This window comes from Mycteria americana, chromosome 7, assembly GCF_035582795.1.
Source record: "Mycteria americana isolate JAX WOST 10 ecotype Jacksonville Zoo and Gardens chromosome 7, USCA_MyAme_1.0, whole genome shotgun sequence".
Taxonomy (NCBI): domain Eukaryota; kingdom Metazoa; phylum Chordata; class Aves; order Ciconiiformes; family Ciconiidae; genus Mycteria; species Mycteria americana.
In genome coordinates, this window is record NC_134371.1 from 46,606,299 (window position 1) to 46,629,991 (window position 23,693).

Genomic DNA, 23,693 nt, shown 5'->3' on the forward strand with positions numbered 1-23,693 from the left:
TGTAAACACACAGCTGTCCAGGTCTCCGGCTGCAGGGAGTACCTGAGCCTGTCACTCATACCGGAGGGCAGCAGAGACAACAACTGTTTTTGGTGCGACCAGGTGGATGATCTGCTCAGCCTGGTGGCAGAGCTGAAAGAGGAAGTGGAAAGGTTAAGGAGTATCAGGGAGTGTGAGAGGGAGATAGATCGGTAGAGCCACACCCTACCATCCCTGAGGCCAAGGCAGCAGATGGAGGCTCCACAGAAGCAGAGGATCCCCTGCCCTCTTGCCACCAGGCAGAAAGAAGGGACCTAGGAGACAGGGGGAAATGGAAACAGGTCCCTGCTCAGCGTGGCAGGTGGACCCCCTGGCCTCCCTCACCTTCCCAGTTGCCCTTACACAAGATACGGGGCTCTGGAACTTGAGGGCCAGGCAAATGAGGATGTAGGTGAAGGTCCATCCAGGGGGTTGCCTAGGGTAGGCCAGCCAGCCCCAGGTATTACGACTGCCTCTGTTAAGAAAAGAAGGAGGGTAATTGTTGTAGGTGATTCCCTTCTGAGGGGAACCAAGGGCCCAATATGCCGACCAGACCCATCCCACAGGGAAGTCTGCTGCCTCCCTGGGGCCCGGGTTAGAGACGTTACTAGGAAACTCCCTGGTCTGGTACGGTCCTCTGATTATTACCCGCTATTGGTTATGCAGGTTGGCAATGATGAGGTTGCGGAGAGAAGTCCAAAAGTGATCAAAAGGGACTTCACTAGGGCGATTGGTTGAGGGATCAGGAGCACAGGTAGTGCTTTCCTCAATCCCATCAGTGGCAGGGAAGAATACCAAAAGGAACAGGGAGACTCACGTGCTCAACACGTGGCTCAGAGGCTAGTGCCATCAGTGGAATTTTGGGGTTTTTGATCATAGGGATGTTTACACGGCAGTGGGCTTGCTGGTGACAGATGGAGTTCAGGAATCTCAACGGGGGAAAAGGATTCTCGCCCATGAGTTGGTGGGGCTCATCGAGAGGGCTTTAAACTAGGTTTGAAGGGAGAAGGGGATGTAACCAGGCTCACTAGAGAGGAGCCGAAGGGTGGCATGGCAATGTTGGGAGTGAAATCGATAGCCCAGCTCAAGTGCATCTACACCAATGCATGCAGCATGGGCAACAAACAGGAGGAGCTGGAAGCTGTTGTGCAGCAGGACAGCTATGACTTAGTCGCCATCGCAGAAATGTGGTGGGATGACTCTCACGACTGGAGTGCTGCAATGGATGGCTATAAGCTCTTCAGAAGGGATAAGCAAGGAAGGAGAGGCAGTGGGGTGGCTCTCTATGTTAGGAAGTGTTTCGATTGTGTGGAACTCAGGGATTATGATGATAAGGTTGACTGCTTATTGGTAAGGATGAGGGGAAAGGCCAACAAGGCAGATATCACGGTGGCAGTCTGTTATAGACCACCCAACCAGGATGAAGAGGCAGACAAAATATTCTCGAAGCATCTGGGAGAAGTCTCACAATCGCTAGCCCTTGTTCTCGTGGGGGACTTCAACTTAGCAGAAGTCTGCTGGAAATACAATACAGCAGAGAGGAAACAGTCTAGGAGGTTCCTGGAGTGTGTGGCAGATAACTTCCTGACACAGCTGGTGAGTGAGCCAACGAGGGAAGGTGCCCCGCTGGACCTGTTGTTTGTGAACAAAGACTTGTGGGTGATAGGATGGTTGGAGGCTGTCTTGGGCATAGTGATCACAAAATGATAGAGTTTTTGATTCTTGGAGAAGTAAGGAGGCAGGTCACCAGAACTGCTGCCTTGGACTCCCGGAGGGCAGACTTTGGCCTGTTTAGGAGACTGGTTGAGAGAGTCCCTTGGGAGGCAGTCCTGAAGGGCAAAGGGGTCCAGGAAGGCTGGACGTTCTTCAAGAAGGAAGTCTTAAAGGTGCAGGAGCAGGCCATCCGCATGTGCCGTAAGGCGAACCAGAGTGGAAGATGACTGGCCTGGCTGAACAGAGAGCTTTTGCTGGGACTCAGGAAATACCACATCTGGAAGAAGGGGCAGGCAACTCAAGAAGAGTACAGGGATCTCGTCAAGTCATACAGAGAGAAAACTAGAAAGGCAAAAGCCCAGCTAGAACTCAATCCGGCCACTGCTGTAAGAGATAATAAAAAATGTTTTTACAAATAAATTAACAACAAAAAGAGAGCCAAGGAGAATCTCCCTCCTTTATTGGATGTGGGGGGGAACATTGCGACCAAGGATGAGGAAAAGGCGGAAGTACTTAATGCCTTCTTTGCCTCAGTCTTTAATAGTCAGACCAGCTATCCCCAGGGTATTCAGCCCCCTGAGCTGCAAAACAGGGATGGAGAGCAGAATAAACCCCCCATAATCCAGGAGGAAGCAGTTAATGACCTGCTACACCACCTGGACATGCACAAGTCTGTGGGGCTGGATGGGATCCACCCAAGAGTACAGAGGGAGCTGGCGGAGGAGCTTGCCAAGCCACTCTCCATCATTTATCAGCAGTCCTGGTTAACAGGGGAGGTCCTGGACAACTGGAGGCTTCCTAATGTGACACCCGTCTACAAGAAGGGCCAGAAGGAGGATCCGGGGAACTACAGGCCTGTCAGCCTGACCTCGGTACCACGGAAAACTATAGAGCGGTTCATCTTGAGTGCGCTCAACAGGTATGTGCAAGCCAACCAGGGGATCAGGCCCAGCCAGCATGGTTTTATGAAAGGCAGGTCCTGCTTGACTAACCTGATTTCCTTCTAGGACAAGGTGACCAACCTAGTGGATGAGGGAAGGGGGCTGTAGATGGACTTTAGTAAAGCCTTTGACACTGTCTCCCATAGCATTCTCCCAGAGAAGCTGGCTGCTCATGGCTTAGGCGGGTGTACTCTTCACTGCTTCACTGGGTAAAGAACTGGCTGGATGGCCGGGCCCAAAGAGTTGTGGTGAACGGAGTTAAATCCAGTTGGCGCCTGGTCACAAGTGGTGTCCCCCAGGGCTCTGTGTTGGGGCCAGTTCTGTTTAATATCTTTATCAATGATCTGGATGAAGGGATCGAGTGCACCCTCAGTAAGTTTGCAGACGACACCAAGTTGTGTGGGAGTGTTGATCTGCTGGAGGAGAGGAAGGCTCTGCGGAGGGACCTGGACAGGCTGGATCTATGAGACGAGGCCAATTGTATGAGGTTTAACAAGGCCAAGTGTCAGGTTCTGCACTTGGGTCACAACAACCCCATGCAACGCTACAGGCTTGGGGAAGAGTGGCTGGAAAGCTGCCTGGTGGAAAAGGACCTGGGGTTGCTGGTTGAGAGCTGGCTGAAAATGAGCTGGCAGTGTGCCCAGGTGGCCAAGAAAGCCAATGGCATCCTGGCTTGTATCAGGAATAGTGTGGCCAGCAGGAGTAGGGAAGCGATGGTCCCCCTGTACTCGGCACTGGTGAGGCCGCACCTTGAATACTGTGTTCAGTTTTGGGCCCCCCACTACAAGAGAGACATTGAGGTGCTGGAGCGTGTCCAGAGAAGGGCAACGAAGCTGGTGAAGGGTCTGGAGAACAAGTCTGATGAGGAGCGGCTGAGGGAACTGGGTTTGTTTAGTCTGGAGAAGTGGAGGCTGAGGGGAGACCTTATTGCTCTCTACAACTACCTGAAAGGAGGTTGTAGAGAGGTGGGTGTTGGTCTCTTCTCCCAAGTAACTAGCAGTAGGACGAGAGGAAATGGCCTCAAGTTGCATCAGGAGTGGTTTAGATTGGATATTAGGAAAAATTTCTTTACTGAAAGGGTGGTCAAGCATTGGAACAGGCTGCCCAGAGAGGTGGTGGAGTCACCATCCCTGGAGGAGTTCAAAAAACGTGTAGACGTGGCACTTTGGGACATGGTTTAGTAGGCCTGGAGGTGTTGGGTTGATGGTTGGACTAGATGATCTTAGAGGTCTTTTCCAACCTTAATGATTCTATGATTTCTGTTCTTTCTGCTCACGTTTTGAGGCACAAAGAGCAGCTGGATACTTTACTGCTAAGGAGTATTAATGAAAGTTGGTCACCTGGCTTTGAAAATCCCAGCCAGAGGCCAAACTACGTTCTCTGTCTCTCTCTGCTCTCTTCCTTTTTATACAAATACTGTCTTAAAAATGTTAAGATAGATGTTAATACAACTGTATGCAGAAGAATGCTATAGAGTCGAAGGGGAACAGTGTGGGAATCTGCAAATCTAGGTCATTCTGAAATGCTTTGTCTTTGAAATTGATCTCCTATGTGCACCATATTGAATATTTGGATATAAATATTTAGTCACTTTAGTTGATTAAGTTTACTTAACACCAAGTATTTTTCCATGCTAGCTAATTTCCATGTTATACAGAGCAAGCTTTTTCAAATGAGGTATTCCTGCCAGCAAGTGCCACTTCTTCACAAACACGAGCTTAGCTATCAGTAGATATTGCCTTTTGTGCTTGTCATTTTCATCATTTTGCATCTGTAACTATTTTGAATGCAATTTATGTCATTTACACATGAAGTGTGTGACACCTAAATGCCATAAATCATGCATACATATTGTTGGTGGTGCAAATTTACATCCATAATTATCTATACTTATCTATACTATCATTATTATGAGGCCTTGTTGGAGTTTGGCTGAAGAACATGACCCACTTCACCCATCCTCTACATGCAAACTATGTTCTGTCCTGTAATCTTTTTATTTGAAAGGTTATTAAAATGTTTTAAAAGAAAAATTAGGTAACAGTCTACACTGATGAAAAAGAAATGTTGCATACATGAAGAGCATTTGTCAGCTCCCTTCTATGCTGTGTTTTATTCCAGCTGTGAATGGACTTCATGAAAATATATTAATATTTTATTGAAAACAGCCCTGTACAATTTACTACCTTGACCATGCAATTAGCCCACTAATGGTCAAAAATTGATGTTTTCCCATATAGATTTTATTTCCACCTGCATTTACCTGGATCGTGGTACATTCTGTTGATATATATTCTTGTAATTCTTCAGTTTTCCATTGGAAAAGAAATCAGCAATAATCACAAGCCTGCACACTAAGGAACAGGAGAAAAACTCTAGACAAAAAGCCTCCAAATACAGTGGTTGTGGTTATACACACATGAGATTTTTCTCACTGTGCGTATTTTTTTGTAGGGAGACAGGAAGTTGAGTCAGATGCAGCAATATATTTTTGCCCATCCACCGTCTGATCATTGATCCAGCTTCTGTGTCAGAAACTCTCATAATTGCTGAGAGGGAGGGGAAAAAAAAAATCTTCATGTGTAATCCAGGATTCTTTTGTTAAATTGCCACTATATAATAATTCAGTAGTAAACAATTATAGTGAGGGCAGTCTTCTCACAATGGCTACATTTTTTTTTTTTAATCTAAAATGCTGATGCTTAACTAAACCTGATTTGGGTGCTGTGTATGTAGTTGGAACATGTGATCTGAGAGCTTATGAACATGTCACAGATTTTTAGTTCAAATATTTTGAAACATACTCTACTAGGATCCTTGAAGTGAAAATTTTGTATTGCCTTGCTGCTGCTTGTATCATTACTTTTTTTTTTAATGCTTGCTCCCCCCCCCCATCTTTGAAGCAGAGTGTCTCTGTAGCCAGCTGATACAGTTCATGGTGATTTTGAAGTTGGGGGTACCTGCATTTATTTGGAATATATAGCTGGCAATCAAGACTCTAGAGTCTTGGGAGCCATTTTAGAGCATGGCTGTTGCCAGCTGGTGTGTTTTTCTTATGCACTGATGGGCATTACTTATTTTTAACACAACTGTTTTCTAAATAAGAGGGGAAAAAAAGAAATTGTGAGGGTAAAATCATTGGCTTCTTTGCAATTTTGTATTAATAGAATATTAAAGATTGAGGAAAGAAAGGTGAAGGGAAGGATTAAAAGAGGAAAAACGAGCAAGAGAAAATAATTGAGTTGAAAGGAAATCCATTCACCTTCTGCCTCATAATATCAGTGCTTAACACACTCCAAAAAAACAAAACAGAAAATTAAACAATAGGTTTACAATTCAACAAACGGAAATAAAGGTCATAAGGAAGTGAGAAATTAAAACAGTATTTTGGCCGTACATATGTATCAATTTGCAGTTGATTTCTGACACCTGACATGTTTGCTTCTGCACTCCAGAATAAACCATCTGTCAAGACCTTTTTTTAAAGTCAGTTAACTTGTATGGCACTTGTACTTTTAAGCCATCCTTAGGGATACATTTTGGGGGTTTTTTTAGCATAATAATTCTGCTTCTTGTGGTGATCAGTGTTTCAGTCTTCATACAAAATCGCTGAGCTTCACTGACATGAGTTTTTCCACAGCAGTGTTGTCCTTCTCGCCACAAGTGAGGAGTGTGCTCCTCACCGCAAGAGGAGTTCTAGTCCACTTCAATATGTAATTGGAGAAGCCTTAGCAGAGTTCATAGAGATCTTCCTGATGAGTCTTTGAAACTGCTGTTTCATCATGTTAAAAGGACTCTTATGCAAAAAAAGCTATAGAATGTGTTCAAGAGAGCACATTCATTCTCAAATGAAACTTTGTAGAATTGCTCAGCAGCTGGTGTACAATCTGAAAAAGGTTCTTTCTTTTATTAGAAACACATAATGTTGGCATTCCCATTACTGCCAGAAAAGGTTATGCCCATATGAAGCAAAGAGAGGGAAGGAAAGAAGATGGCAAGTTTCTCAGCTTTCCATTTCTATGAAATAATATGACTTGAAGAAAACAAAAATTAATGTTCATTACATTAAAGGAAATATCTTCTGTATTTTGGTTCATGTATTTCCAAAATAGATTGGAAGATTTTTGGACTTGTGCAGGTTTTTTTGTTGTATTTTGGAAACTTTATCTGTTCATTGAAATCAATTAGTTGAATGCTGGTGTTTCGTATGTTCAGGAGGGCGAGAGGGGAAACAACAAACAAACCAAAACCCCAAACCCTGAAGTTTCAAGGTTTAACTTCTATTTTAATTGGTTTAAGTTCCATTTTAATTGTTTGTGTAGTTCTGCCTTTGTGGTCATCTTGACCAATTTGGTAGGTAAAAACCAGTATAGCTTCACTGACCTCAACTTTGCCACCTACGAATCTGTTACCAAATATAAAGTTTGCAATTGCAAAAAGAAAGCATGCCAGTAAAAAACATGCCTTTTAAATTCTAAATAAGCAGGTATACATTTAATTTCATTTTCTCATTTCTTTTCTTCCTAGTTTCCTTTATTTGCTGTACGACTGATGAAAGTCAAGGTGTAGGTCTTTACCTTAATTAAATTAATTACACGATCCTAATAAGTTGTCCATACTGAACTGATTTTTGTGTTGTATGTCTAGCTATGCTGTTATAAAATCATGGAGAGTATTTCTAGGGCGCTGCTTCCTATGACATGCAGAACAGCTCATTTTATGATCTTGATACTAAATGAGCAAACTGCAATGTAGATAAAACCATGTTTATCTCATATAGACTCATTTTCCACTGAGTTAATCAACCTTATTACCCTTGCCACACATTTTCCTTATGTCGGTTGAACTATCTCTAACCACCACAAACATAAAGATTAGCATCAGTACCATATTCTTAGGGCTAAATTATATTTACATAGGAAACTCCTTTATTCTTCCTCTGACACATGAAAGCATCTCGTCTTTCAGCATGGGGAGCATAAACATACTGCACTACAAGGACTCAGCGAGAGAGACAAAGGTGAGGATGGAGCCATGGGCCTGCCAGGCTCCAGGCTCCTGCTGTATTCCAGGAAGGCTATGATGGGTAGCGGATAGAAAGTATAGTGAAGGGCAGCCTTTCTTCAGGGTTGTCAGGCTCTTTCTGTGCCTCTAATCGGGTAGGATTACTTGTACTCCTGCCTAGTGTTATGCAGTCTCAGGATCCATAATTGAACCCTTAAGGTGCAATTTTATCTGCACATAATGCGAAGACAAGTTATTTGAAATGCTACCACTATCTTAATTTTGCCGTATACCAGTTTCTTTAGTTGCAGCTATCTTCCATTCTGTTGTCAATTACTTTGTAGTTAGATTTGGGCCCAGTCAGTTCAAATACAAATATCTTTACTTAGTCACTTAGATCAAATTTAGCTACCTAGAGAAGTGACTATTAACATTAATCACTTAACTAATCAGCATCTTTTCAGGGTCTCTGAATACGGATGGCAGATAGAATCTTCCTACTTGAAGGCAGATGAGTTAGAGTATTTTGGCCAAGCATATAAAATCCCAAAGTCACGTTGTCTTCATTGGTGGTGCAATGATGCTAAGTTAAGAGAGATGGGAGATGAATTTCTGTGACCTTTTAAAAACAGGCAATTACAGTTGCTGGAAAATTAGCATACATGCAATTTTTGTAGAATTGCATAACAAAAACTGTATGAATGGATTAACATTGATACTACCATTCCCCTGCATGTACATCTAGCACAGATTAAATTTGTTATAGATCTTCTAAAATGTTTTTGCAAATTTGCATATTAATCTGGATTTTTTCATATTGTACTTTTAGTAGATAAAATGAAGTGTCAGGTTAAATAAAATAATAAAATATTTACTCTAAGCTGTTGGTGACAGCATCAACAAGGTATTAGGAACCAACCCCAGGAAGGACTGATTTCTGTCTCATCTACTTTAATGTGAATCCGAAATAAGTCATTTAAAGGTAAGGGGTATGTTAATAGAGTTAAGTCACTGTAAAATTGGCATGAAAAGAAGATGAAGATGTAATATTGAGTCACTAGTTCAGAGCAAACTATAAACCCTGTTAAATGCAAAAATTCTCATGTCTGTTGCATGGTACCAGCTTCCAGATGCAAGTTATTCCTCTGGTTCTGTTCAAACCAACCATTGGGACATCCTTGTATTTTGTGTATCTTGAATATTCATGTCAGGGGACTGAAAATATTTGAGTGCTAGAAATTCAAAAGGGTTAGCAGTTCTTAAGAATTATCTCAGGAGCTCTGAAAGGCTGTCTCAACTTATCATGGTATTCCTAGTGTGCACACTAGGGGAAAAAGATCTTTGCGCAGGAGTTAGCAGGGCTCATTGAAAGAGCTTTAAACTAGATTTGAAGGGGGAAAGGGATAAAACCAGGCTCGCTAGAGATAAGCCTGAGGGCAGCACACCAATCTTTCAGGGATGGCGTGCTAGCAAGGTCCTTCGGTCTGCCGTCTCAGTGGAGGTAGGGGATGGAGATCCATGCGGCAGCAAAGACACAAGGGTTACAGATGTGTTAGAAACCACGAAAGCGCCTGAGAATGGTCATGTAGGAATTAGGGCTTCTTCCCCCAAAAAGGTGGCAGGATCAATAACCCAACTGAAGTACATCTACACCAAAGCACGCAGCATGGGCAACAAACAGGAGGAGCTGGAAGCCGTTGTGCAGCAGGAAAACCATGATATAGTTGCCATCACGGAAACGTGGTGGGATGACTCGCACAACTGGAGTGCTGCAAGGATGGCTATGAACTCTTCAGAAGGGACAGGCAAGGCAGGAGAGGCAGCGGGGTAGCCCTGTATGTTATGGAGTGTTTTAATTGTCTAGAGCTTGATGATGGTGACGATAGGGTTGAGTGTTTATGGGTAAGAATGAGGGGGAAGGCCAACAAGGCAGATATCCTGCTGGGTGTCTGTTATAGACCACCCAACCAGGATGAAGAAGCAGATGAAGCATTCTATAAGCAGCTGGGAGAAGTCTCACAATCGCTAGCCCTTGTTCTCGTGGGGGACTTCAACTTAGCAGATGTCTGCTGGAAATACAATACAGCAGAGAGGAAACAGTCTAGGAGGTTCCTGGAGTGTGTGGCAGATAACTTCCTGACACAGCTGGTGAGTGAGCCAACGAGGGAAGGTGCCCCGCTGGACCTGTTGTTTGTGAACAGAGAAAGACTTGTGGGTGATAGGATGGTTGGAGGCTGTCTTGGGCATAGTGATCACAAAATGATAGAGTTTTTGATTCTTGGAGAAGTAAGGAGGCAGGTCACCAGAACTACTACCTTGGACTCCCGGAGGGCAGACTTTAGCTTGTTTAGGAGACTGGTTGAGACAGTCCCTTGGTAAGCAGTCCTGAAGGGCAAAGGGGTCCAGGAAGGCTGGACGTTCTTCAAGAAGGAAGTCTTAAAGGTGCAGGAGCAGGCCATCCCCATGTGCTGAAAGAGGAGCTGGCAGGGAAGAAGACTGCTTGGCTGCAATCCAGGAGGACTACAAAGATGTGGTGAGGTTATGCAGGGAGAAAATTAGAAGGGCCAAAGCCCAGCTTGAACTTAATCTGGCTACTGCCTTGAAAGACAATAAAAAATGTTTCTACAAATACATTAGCAACAAAAGGAGGGCTAAGGAGAATCTCCATCCTTTATTGGATGTGGAGGGGAACATAATGACAAAGGATGAGGAAAAGGCTGAGGTACTTAAGGCCTTCTTTGTCTCGGCCTTTAATAGTAAGACCAGTTGTTCTGCAGGTACCCAGCCCCCTGAGCTGGAAGACAGGGACAGGGAGCAGAATAAACCCCCCATAATCCAAGGGGAAAAAATGGTTAGTGACCTGCTACACTGCTTAGACACACACAAGTCTATGGGGCCAGATGGGATCCACCCAAGGGTACTGAGGGAGCTGGTGGAAGAAGTGCTCACTAAGCCACTTGCAATCCTTTATCAGCAGTCCTGGTTAACCGGGGAGGTCCCAGTTGACTGGAGATTAGCAAATGTGATGCCCATCTACAAGAAGGGCCAGAAGGAGGATCTGGGGAACTACAGGCCTGTCAGCTTGACCTTGGTGCTGGGGAAGGTTATGGAGCAGATCATCCTCAGTGTCACCACGAGACACGTACAGGACAACCAGGTGATCAGGCCCAGTCAGCGTAGGTTTATGAAAGGCAGGTCCTGCTTGACTAACCTGATCTCCTTCTATGACCAGGTGACCTGCCTAGTGGATGAGGGGAAGGCTGTGGATGTTGTCTCCCTAGACTTAGTAAAGCCTTTGACACCGTTTCCCAGAGCATTCTCTTGGAGAAACTGGCTGCTCATGGCTTGGATGAGCATATTCTTCGCTGGGTAAAGAACTGGCTGGATGGCCAGGCCCAAAGAGTTGTGGTGAACGGAGTTTACTCCAGTTGGTGGCCGGTCACAAGTGGTGTTCCCCAGGGCTCTGTGTTGGGGCCAGTTCTGTTTAATATCTTTATCAATGATCTGGACGAAGGGATCGAGCGCACCCTCAGCAAGTTTGCAGACGACACCAAGTTGTGTGGGAGTGTTGATCTGCTTGAGGAGAGGAAGGCTCTGCAGAGGGACCTGGACAGGCTGGATCGATGGGCCGAGGCCAACTGTATGAGGTTCAACAAGGCTAAGTGCTGGGTCCTGCACTTGGGTCACAACAACCCCATGCAACGCTACAGGCTTGGGGAAGAGTGGCTGGAAAGCTGCCTGGTGGAAAAGGACCTGGGGGTGTTGGTCGACAGCCAGCTGAATATGAGCTGGCAGTGTGCCCAGGTGGCCAAAAAAGCCAATGGCATCCTGGCTTGTATCAAAAATAGTGTGGCCAGCAGGAGTAGGAAAGCGATGGTCCCCCTGTACTTGGCACTGGTGAGGCCGCACCTCAAATGCTGTTTTCGGTTTTGGGCCCCTCACTACAAGAGAGACCTTGAGTTGCTGGAGCGTGTCCAGAGAAGGGCAATGAAACTGCTGACAGGTCTAGAGTACAAGTCTTATGAGGAGCAGCTGAGGGAACTGGAGAGGTGGAGGCTGAGGGGAGACCTTATTGCTCTCTACAACTACCTGAAAGGAGGTTGTAGCAACATGGGTGTTTAGTCTCTTCTCCCAAGTAATAAGCGATAGGACAAGAGGAAATGGCCTCAAGTTGCACCAGGGGAGGTTTAGACTGGATATTAGGAAAAATTTTTGTACTGAAAGGGTTGTCAGGCATTGGCACAGGCTGCCCAGGGAAGTGGTTGAGTCACCATCCCTGGAGGTATTTAAAAGATGTGTAGATGTGGTGCTTCGGGACATGGTTTAGTGGTGGACTTGGCAGTGTTAGGTTAACGGTTGGATGTGATGATCTTAAAGGTCTTTTCCAAGCTAAACGATTCTATGATTCTGTAAGTATATTTAGTTAGTTAACTATACATTGCAATTTAATGCGACTATGCCCTGTTGTCCTCTGCATGACATGGCATGAGAAAGTGTTAAATCTTTAAGGTTGTGGTGGATGGATATAGGAAGTCATAAATTCGCAAATGCATCTTCATAGTAAGATATGAATTAGTAGATTTTTAAGGTAAGAAAGGACAAGCTCCTGCATATCTAACTGCATAATCGGTGCTTTTTAAATCATGGTTAGCTTGAAATGGTTAGCTTGAAATATAGATATATATCTGGCCAAGTCACAGAAGCAAAACCTGTGTTGCAAGGCACTAACTTCCTGTGGGTTCCTCCTGCTGCAGAGCACTCCCCTGTGCCTCCCCTGCATGTGCGGCTGGTTATAGGCCATCCTCATCTCTGGGTCCTGGCCTGTGGGATGCAGGGAGGCCATGACTGTGTACATGTCTCCTGCCTGTGCTGCAGGGCTGCAGGTGGAATCCGCTTTTTTCACTTCACCTCAAAATGGCTGCTGCAGCTGCCTGGAACTGCAGCCCAAATCATAGACTCATAGAAACATTTAGGTTGGAAAAAACCTTTAAGATCATCGAGTCCAACTGTAAACCTAGCAATGCCAAGTCCACCACTAAACCATGTCCCTAATACCTCCCAGGATGGTGTCTCAACCATTTCCCTGGGCAGCCTGTTCCAACGCTTGATAAATGGACATCCCAATATAGCATCTATGTACAGTTGCTCAGATGAGGGCTATATATCCATGCTTTTGTTTGACGCTTCCATAACCTGTTGCGGAGTGTACTAGTTCCTGTAATTGGTTAATAGGTGGAGAAGCCAGGAGTTGGTCTGGCTTGACTGCTAAAAACCACTGCGTGATCATGTTGCGTAGGTCGCATCTTTGCTTCCTGTTTCAGTGCATCATGATTATGATTCTAATTAGTTTATTTTAATCACGATCAATACACCAAGGAGAAGCATGAGATGGCTAATATGATTTATTATATATTCCAGGAGCATTTGTCTTAGATTTGGCATTTCTGCTATCTATCTCCAGAATGCCCCTGCCTGCTTGACAGCAGCCTGTCAGTGCTGTTATGATTGCTGTGTGCAGTGACTTTAACTGACAGGTTTTCCTGCAGACTTGGAGAGCGATCCGTCTGCACCATTAATTACAGCAACATAGAATAACTTAACACTTGCCTATGGCCCTGTCAATTATGAAAGGATGTAGTATCAATACATATTGTAATCCGGTGCTGTACCATTTAAGTATCAATACAGAAGATGAAACGTAAACAATGGTGACCAGCTTTGTGAATACCTTACTCTCTTTCGAAGCTTTTCTCTTATAGCTTCTTTTACAAATAGCTCTGCAGGAAGATCAAGAGCTGTCTTTCTAACATTAGGTATTCTTGAAGATACCTTAAGTAGTGAAGTGGTGGTAAAGAAATCCAGTAATGCTAAGGATTTTCATAAACTGTCTTTCAAATCTGTCAAGGCAAAGGTCAGGTGAGGTTGTGGTTTATTATTATTAATGAATACAGGAACAAGAGAAGATATTAAGGTGTCTTTCAAAACACATATTTTACAGCTGAGTGTCAAGGCATCTTCTTTTTCTGAACCTCTAGTATGGGTGACTTAACCCTGGTTTTATTGATTAAACTTTTATTCTTCCCCAATGAATAATTTAATTTATGAGCAGTAGTCTGGCATGATTAGCAGGAGCCTATGGGAGGTTTTAAAGTAATACACTGTATGCTCCTCCTACTGTGTTGGATTCCTTCTGCATCATGCCAGTCTGATTAGGTTGAAAACTTTATATGCAATTTCATATCTTGTTTAGCAATTCTCTTCCTTGAGAGACGCAATAAAATACCAAAATCTTTACTCTTCTCTGATGCAGGAGGAGTGTTGTTACAGAGCTGGTTTTGGTTCCCTGCTTGTCAAGTCAGTCTCCAGCCTTGCTGGAGTTTCTTATTTCTGCCCATAGTTTAGCTGATCTAACACAGGTGTATCAACTGTGTTACAGTAAAGCATCACCATGACCTTTATATTCGCCTGAATGCAATGTGTGTCAATTCTGTTCGATGGGAAGAAGGGCAAGGCCCCTGGTTCACCCAAAACACTATTGCAATAAGAAGCTGTGTTATATCACAGAGAATTTTTATACAGGTGGCTTAGGTAAAGTCATATTGTAAGCTGAATAGCGCAAAAGGGCAATATTCTGACTTAAAATCTGGCCCTTACTGTAGTTCTGAGATTCTGTGCTTGTGAAAAGTTAATTTTATGTTACGCATAATGGTCATTATACTCTCACTAAGGTTTTTTATCCTCAGATGCTCTTTGGGGTCACAGTGATACACCATGGCATTAGTTTGTGAGTCCTGAAAACAACTGTAGTTCACTAGTGCCTGTGTGACTCTATTACATGTAAGAAACAGAAAGATATGTACAGGTGGCACGGACTGAAAAACAATCTCAAACTGTAAATGACATTTAGCGGTGTGACCGGAAATATGTAAAAAAAATCAAACCAAAAAGCAAACACAAAATCCTCTACCACAAAATCACAAACTGCAGCAAAAGTGGGGAAAAGGGCCAAAAATGATTATACCAGCTCCCCAGAAAACAGGTATTAATAATTATAATTTATAACTATAAAATTAATAATAATCCTGATGTTGAGGTTGTACGAAGGAAATCACTCACTGGCGGCTGCAGCTGTTGCGTCTGTTGTGTACCACTACACAAAAGTTCCCACAGCCTCAACCTAAATGCTGTTTTCAAAGCACTCCTTGTGCTCCTGAAAACAGCTGAGAGTGTGCTCACAGCCTCTTTCATTCTCCCCTTTTTCAATCTGCCTTTGACTTCCCCCTCTTAACGCGGCAGGTATGATCATCTTTGCCCTCTGCAAGAGGGGGAGATTCACGCACAAATGCTCCTAATCCCTGTGATGATATAGAGCAGAAAATGTTATTGCCGTCGGTTATATCAAAATGGAGCACGTTTCTGGTGGTCATGTTATATGTGCACAGGCACTCAGATCATAGAGCGAGGAAAGCAAAGAACATGGTCTGCTGCCTCAGGCATGCTCCGTCTCCCAGCCACGAGGAGGAGGAGAAATAGATCCTTAGGACGTAAGTGCTGTTAGTAGAGGGAGCGCTCCCATATCTTTTCCCTTTTCTTTATTTCAAATGATGATTGCATTTGGGTTGGTTATTTACATATATATTGCAGTCTCTGTCCTATTACAAACTCTGTATTTCTTAAGTATTTTTTGGAATACTTAATTTAGAAAAACTTTTGAAATCTTTTATTAGGCTTTTTTCTAACGAAATATAAGTATATATTTAATAAAAGTATATATTTAATGAAAGTATAGTACATTTTTCCTGCAAGCTGTTTAATGTACTGGCATATTTCAAGCACTAGAACTTGGCAGTTTCCAGATGGATTCAGTTTTAACTCAGTCTTAAGCAGCATCTTGTTAAATATTTTTAGGCATTTTTAGATCTTGTTGTTATTTGGGGATAAAATCTGCCATAGCAGAAACCCATTTCAAAAGACAGTTATTAGGGTAATCCCAATCTTAAAATTTCAGAATTGATCTGAAGATGGGATCAGACAATATGCTTCAATAAATCTTTCCTGGGAAGATGAAATGTTATTAATAAAGAGAAGTTATATCACATGAAAGTTAAGATAGGATAATCCTACCTCTATCCACCTAAAATTTAGGAGGCTAGAACAAGAAAGGACAATGGCACATCTGTATCTCCTAACCTTCGTATCACCTATAGTATCGCCAGTGTCCCGTTTACAAGGTTATCACTTTAGAACAGATTTCGGAGAATAACATGCATCCATTTTTTCATCACATTGTCAGTCTAATATGAAAACAATTGTGATCTCAGATGCTTTTGTTTTTATTCATTAAAAGATTAGATATACCTGCCAGGTATTCTAGTGTGTGTATATGGGGGAAGAGGATTATACCTTAAGTGTGTCATAATCACAGATGATGCTAGGTGTTAAAACTACAGGACTAATGAATTCCAAGGTTGTGGCTTTCTGGAAGCAGTCTTCTGGCCACACTGCTACTAGTGATGCTTCATAAAATGTTTAGCAGTGCCTGTCAGCTTAGTCTTTTTACAAGTTACTGTTTGCAGTCCAAGCCCTTATCTTAAACCTTTTTTGATGGCTGAGGTTTGGTGGTCTAAAACTTTCTGACAACCATTATCCTTTAGTAAGTTTTATAGAGGAAGAATGTCTCTTTCCTAAATTTTAGAGCAGGCCCAATCCTATATCTCAGCTGTGATGGGTAGGTTTTACATGTCTACAAAGTTGTAACAGTACACATTTTAATGTTTCTTCCTAAACCTTGGCAGACCTATAGGACAATTTATTAATCAGCTAGGGAAATAGCAGGAGACCCGCTTTCATTTGGAGCCTGGAGGTTGTGAATTGATGTTCATTTTTTCCAATGATCTGCAGTCACTGTGAAAATACTTAAAGAATAGAAAATAAAATACCATGCAAAGATAAAAATATTTTTTATAGATTGAATTTGCACTTGTGATCTTGGTTGTTATGTATATATAGATTTCTTTTTTTTTTATCTTTAGCGCTGTAATGGGCTATAAGTGCATTTGTACATTGAAGCTGTAAAAAATAAATTGATCTCTTTTTACAATGGTTTGGTAGTATTTTATTACATCTACATTTATTCAGGCTGTAGAACAGACAAAGGAACAAATTCTGTGCTACTCCTAATTAATGCAGTTGTAGTACATGAGGCTGAGGAGCCAAATGCAGTTCAAATGCAAGCCATTGGAAGATTTTTCCTAGGAACAACATGGAACTGGATTTAAAATTGTAACTTCAACTGTAGTTAACTTTACCTTTTCCCATGTATTTGAGAATTTGGATACAAAACAAAAGCGCTTGGATTATAGAAATGAAAGTGAAATGAAGGCAGTTAAATTTCAAGGATGAATGCTAATACCTAAAATGTACTTAATTTTTAAGCTGGAAGTGGTTTCTGGTGCAATGTTTCTATATATTTATGGTAAAGGCACCACTTTCTAATTAAAATGCTTGAAGTTAAAAATTTCAGCAATGCCTGTAGGTTCCCTACTGTGCCTAGGGACTTGTTCCACTTTTGGTGAACATGTGAATTTCTGGCTAGTGTCAGCTAAGATTAATGATCATTCTGCACTACAGACAGTGTTAATTGGCATTAATTTCTCTGCCTTGTTTCCTCATGTTAGTCACTTGCTGCAAGGAACAGGTAGAGTTTTGATGGATTTCAGGGTAAAAATGACAGGTTTAAAATGTCCTGCATCTGAAATGTAATGTTGTAGTGCTGCTATGCATTTCATCAAGTGTTTTTCTGATGCTAATTCAATTTGGAGAAGTTATGGATCAAATACAAAGTTTGTTTCAACTAAAATCTATCATATATGACTTACTGTTTTCAGTGGCCCTTGACGATTAGATTAAAGGTCTGGAATTACTTTAGGGGTTCTCTCTGGTTTTGTTGCATGGAATTCAAGCCTATTTTCTCGCCATAGTTTTTTCTTTCTCCTATAAAATAATAGAATAGAATAATTCCTGTATACATAATTATTGGTTTGGTTTCATGGTTTAACCATGAAATAAAATAAAACTGTTTAATTTCTGGAGTAGGGAAGAGTTTCCTCTTTCATATTTGAAAATAAAATTACCAGAATTTTGATCTAAAATCACTTTTTAGAATTATATGTTTTGAAAGTAAACTTTTAAAAAAATTTTCCCTTTTTCTGATAAAACTTATTAGTGAATAGAATAAGTATTTGCTGAATTAGATGAGTAATTTTAGTATATTCACAAGTATGGTTTTTTATCAAATAAACCATTCATTTGAACAATTGTGACTATAGTATCAGGTCATTTTAGTAGTGATGTTCATTTTTGCCTGCAGGTTCACTCAGGATGTCCTTCTCATCATAGTGACATCAACATTTTACTTCTGAATCCATCTTACCACATTAATAATGTTCCTAACATCCTGACATTCTCCTTGAAAATTCTCCTGTAAACCTAGTGTATTTTCCACATACACTTAGGCATTTACATAACCTTTTTGTATACAAAACCAGATTTTTATAGGGCCTCAGTTTTTAGTCCGCATTGAATGATGTCAGCTTCCCAACATTGTGTGAGCTTATGTAAGTATATGTCAAAACTATGAATCTGTTAAACTGGAATATTTTAGTGATCATCAGTAATAACAGATCTGAAGCATTTTTAAAAACTCTGCAGGTGACTTTTGTTCCCAGCCTCTTTGCATCAAATGGCATAATACGGTGAAAGTGTTTCCTGTCTGCTACAGCTGGAAGAATGGTTGTAGCCTAATCAGGTAGTGGAGGACAGTTGTGATCTATAATTATAAATCCATTAACATAATTTACACAACCATGTTGTATTGCATTCAGGAGGAATGTAATGGCATATGGAATTTCTGATAGATGGGATTGTTCTCTGCCAGAAAGTGTTGACTAGACAGAATTAAAATATTTCAGAGGAAAATGATAAATTTGTAGAAGGTGTGCTACAGGTTAGACAGAATTTCACCAGTTTTACTTTTTAAAAGATTCAGAGTATCAAACTAGTTCTGATCATTATATGTCTGTGATTATTAATACTAAACCAGTGTCTCTTGATAGCCCCAGAGTGAGGTAACACTCACAGCTCTCTCTTGGTAATTATGAAAATCTTTATAGGTATGTGCAGCTGTCAGGCTCTGTTAGTCCAAAACTTCTCTTTGCCCTTGACTATCTTTACTTTTGTTGCTGGTGATTCTTTTCATACAGTGATTGGAAGGAAAAAAAAAAAAAAAATCCAAGGTTGGGGAGGGGGGTGTTTCCTATTCATCAATGAATGATCTCTCTTGCCTAATTTAGGTGCTCTATATCCTTGAAAACCCTTGAGATTTAACGTATTATATTCTTTCTGCTCCTATCTATGAACTTCTTAAGTAATCATCCGATGGAAACCACCTTGCCCAAACTCAGAACTGAAAATCATGAACTACTACAATAAAGTCTTATAGTTAAGCTCTACCATTAGGAGTGAGAAACAATTGTATTATCTGTTGACTATCACGGAGGAAAAACAGCAATACATCACCATTTGTAGTCTACAGATGTTATGGGCTAAAATGACGGTGGGCTCCACATAGCAATACATTATGAAGAAATAGAAATTATAAACTTTAGAATCCTGGAACTTTAATGTATTTTAAAAATAGAGTCTAGCTTATTTAATAAAAAGTTATGATTTACTGTGTTAATAATTCAACCATTCTCACTTTTGAATATAATAGATAGTTATAAAATATATATGGATATTGCACCAGTCTTATTGGACCATACGTGTATGAAACTGATTGTATTAGAAGTTAACCTAATTAAGTGATATAATACCCATGAAAATAGAAGGAGGGGAAAAAAGGAATCTTGATTTATTGTTGCACTCTATCAATTTAATCTCCTAAGCTAATCAGGGGGTGGGGGTGGGAGGGTTCTAATGTAGGTTTCTAATTTCTGTCTATGATAATTGTGCTCTTAAGTTTGGACACGTGATACATGTTAAGACACTGATAGGATGTGCTACTGAAACCCTGCTCCACATTCCTGCCTGTTTGCAATGGCTCCTACAGGCCACTGGAAGAGTGGCATTAATTGGTGGAGTCTCAGTTGAGTGCATAAGAGACTGTACTTTTTAACTTTCTTGTTAGGCGTAACTCCTTTGGGAAAAGACTTTTGGAGAATGTCCTTGTGAGTTTTTTGGCTAAATCATTTCAGCAGCCTACAAGCTTCTGTAAAATTGATGACGCCCTTTGGGAACAGAGTTTTTGGCATTGTTTGCGTCTAGCTTTGTGAAATGAAGAGGACAAGCATGAGGAGAGGCAGTGACTTTCAGAGCTTTCTTTTGTGACAATCAAGCATTCTGTGAACCTTTTAGAAGGATTTGGACCCCAATCACAGAGTATCAACTTCAAGGGCAATTGCATAAATTTGCTTTGGCTATGATCTCATCTGAGATATTAGTTGCTAGGCCAGGTTCCCATTAGCCATGCAATCCGGCTGCATGAACCTTCTCTCTCTTCCTCTCTGCCATACTTCCCTTCCTGTAAAATCCAATTAGGAACAGCCATTTGTTTCATAGAAGATCGGTAAGAAACACTAACTATAGCTCCTTAAATGAAGATGTATAGTGTTCTATTAAAGGACAAACAATTGTTATGTGCTGACATTTAAGAAATTTAAATGTAGAGAATACCTTTAGAAGAAAGTAGTGAACATAGCATTGCAGAGTCAAAGGTCAGCATCAGCAAAATAGGAAACTGTGGTGGCATTTGAGACTAGTACACCTAGAGTTCATTATCAATTTATTTTTGTCCTCTCTATTGTTCTGTCTAAATACTTTCTCAAGGGAACGAATGATGAACTTAGTGTTTTTGAGTGGGTAGCATAGAAAAATGAGGAGGCTCGTGGCAGGGACAGTTATCTTAGTCTATTATGTGGGAAAATATTCATAATATGTTCAAGAAACCTCAGTAACATAATTAATCGTTTTCTGTGTTGCCTGGATATCAGCGGAGCTTTCTAAATACTAGTATATTTGCTGTCACATAGGGGTGGGTGTTGTCTTTGGGAGAAAGTGAAAGATATGGTCCTTTCAATAGGATAAAAAGATTCATGTTTCTCCAAATTCAGGATGTAGATGTTGTCTGCAATTAGATTATTAATGCTCTCTTAATGAATAGTTTTGTTAGCGCCAAATACCCACAGGGCGTTGTGCCTGAGCGGTATCATCTCTAATATCACTCTTGTGGAGCAATGAAGATGGACCCACAAACATCCCTGAAGCCAGCTGGGACTGTGTCCCCATTCTTTTTGAACCGTCTGTATCTGGCAAATAATTTTGATACCTGGTGGGGTTGACAGTCCTAAAATCTAATCTGAACAAAGTTTTTGCTTTCACAGTTACAAGTTAGAAAGAGACTGAATGCCAGGATCGTTAGTAGGTTCAAATGTTTTATTACTGTATATTGTACCCTTGCAGTGGGTAAATCCAATTTCATTACTATTTAGAAATCTATGTGTAAATGGCATGATGTTATATGGAGAAAGTGGTTAGCAAACATTCTTTTTATGGTAAGAAAGGGGCACATAAATAATTTGTATTCATGTTAACTGAAGGATCATTTTCAGGGTTTTCCTCGAAGCAATAGCAACAAATGTGTCTGCTGTCTGTTGTGTAAAACTCTAATATGCTTTCTTATGGTCACTTGTTTTGATTGAAGAGGAATTGCCAGAGCTGAGAGGGCATAATGAATGCTATTATAGAGAGGGTTTTAAGCACAGAGAAAAGAATAAAAAATAAAGTCCTTATGTGAGCCCTCAGTACGTGAGGTCTGCCTATTACTTCTACAACAGTTGAGTGAGCATACATGAGAGCCATTTATAATGTGTATTGCTGTGTGTCTGCTCTGATTGCATACTTTGATGATGGGTTAATTGAATGGTGTCAAGGAGGGCAGTCCCCGTTATGTAAAGAGACTGACAGGATGTGATGGTAGCAGTCAGTACTTCATTACTTAGAAACAAAATCGGAAATTCTTTATCTTAAAGGCAGTAACTACTGAGCAGTTCAAGAGCAAACAGTTTAATGTGTGACGGTTTATGAGGTAAGAAGGTTTTATGCTAATAGAGCTTCACTTAACCCCCTGACAAGATTTCACTCTTGAGCTTTCTGTGGTATCAGAGCAGACAGGACCAGTTCTACCGTCACACGTCCTGGGGACTTTCCCGCTTTCCTTAAAACCTTTTTACTCTTCCTGTATAAATTGTTATATTCATGACACGGTGTTTATGAAGGAAAATAGCCGTATGTATTGGGTGCAGGTGCCCAGGCGCTGGCAGTGGGGGGCTGCAGGGGTGGCCTCTGTCAGACCAGGCTGGAGGCTGCCCCGCGCTGGGCACAGCCGGTTCCAGCCGGTTCCACAGAGGCCCCACAGCAGGGCACAGCTGAGCCCATGGGTGGAAACTGGTGGTGCCTCTGTGAGAGCATACTTAAGAAAAAGCAAAATGCCATGTAGGCAGTGAGGAGCGAGGAAAAAAAGTGTGAGAAACAGCCCTGTGAACACCGAGGTCAGAGAAGGAGGAGGGAAAGGAGGAGGACGTGCTCTGGGCACTGGAGCAGATTCCCCTACAACCCATGGAGAGCCCACACAGGAGCAGATTCTCCTCACAGACACTGCAGCCCATGGAGGACCCACACTGGAGCAGAGGAAAAGTGTGAGGAGGAAGAGAGGAACTGTTATGAACTGACCATAAACCCCCATGCCCCACACCCCTGCACCACTCATGGAGGGCAGGGAGCAGATAGAGGAGTCGGGAATGAAGGAGTGAAGTTGAGACTGGGAAACAGGGTGGGGAGATGCCATTTTAATTTTGGTCTTTGATTCTCACCATCCAAAAATCAATTTTAATTGTCAATAAATTAAATTAATTCTCCCCAAGTCAAGTCTGTTTTGCCCATGACAGTAATTGGCAAGTGATCTGCCTATCTTTATCTTGACCCACAAACTTTTTAATTTTATTTTCTTCCTGTCCTGTTGAGGAGGGGGAGTGAGAGAGTGACTGGGTGGTCATCTGGCAGCTGGCGAAGGTCAACCCACCATACTGTACGTTGTAGCTGCCTCAGCTAATACCAGTGCTGCTACTAGACGTTTCATTTTCTCAAATCCTTTACCAAGATCTGTGTGTAAGCATAAGGAGGTAACAAATAGCACTAGCATTTGCTTTATTGCTTGAAACTTCTGCCTGGTTCAGTGGTCATCATATAAATGGGATTTATTTCCAGTGTTGGGTATGGAGTTTTTTGCCACTCTTTGCCTCTCCCCTCCCCCTCACCATCCATTAGGAAAAAGAAAGAAAAAATTTTGAGACATCTCACTGCTGTGTTCTATGCGACAATTTGGGCTTTGCGTCTCTGTAGATTCACCTGTAGATTGAGTTCACTAGCTGAGGAGTATTTTCCATGATGTGTTTTCCTTCATGTAACATAGTTACTGCTCCTCAGAGAAGAATTGTTGTCTAAGGAAAACAAGAATCACATGGACTACAGGGTTCAACAGCAGATAATTTTTTTTCCTGAATCAGAACATTTTGGCTGTAACTCAGTAGTTCTCACTTTACACATATTTCATCTTTTTGGTGAAAACCATTGATCTACAGAAAATTCCAGCAAGCTGAGCATGCCGGGAAATGCTCAGGAAGACCCTGATGCTGTCAGGTCTGGTATGGGTGCTGCCACATTGATGCCTGGATGCTCAACCCCTCCATCTCAGATGTACCCATACCCACAATGGACAAATGTCTCCCTTCCTGGTCCTCCTGGGCACAGCAGCAGGTTTGGCCATGAGGTAAGGTCACAACGACAGGTTATCCTGGTCCAACAGGTACTCCTGGGCAGTGCTGATTACATCATTGATGTACCTTGCTATACGTTTTCCTATTCCTTGACACGTTTTTTGCCACCCTGGTTCCTCCCTTTCTC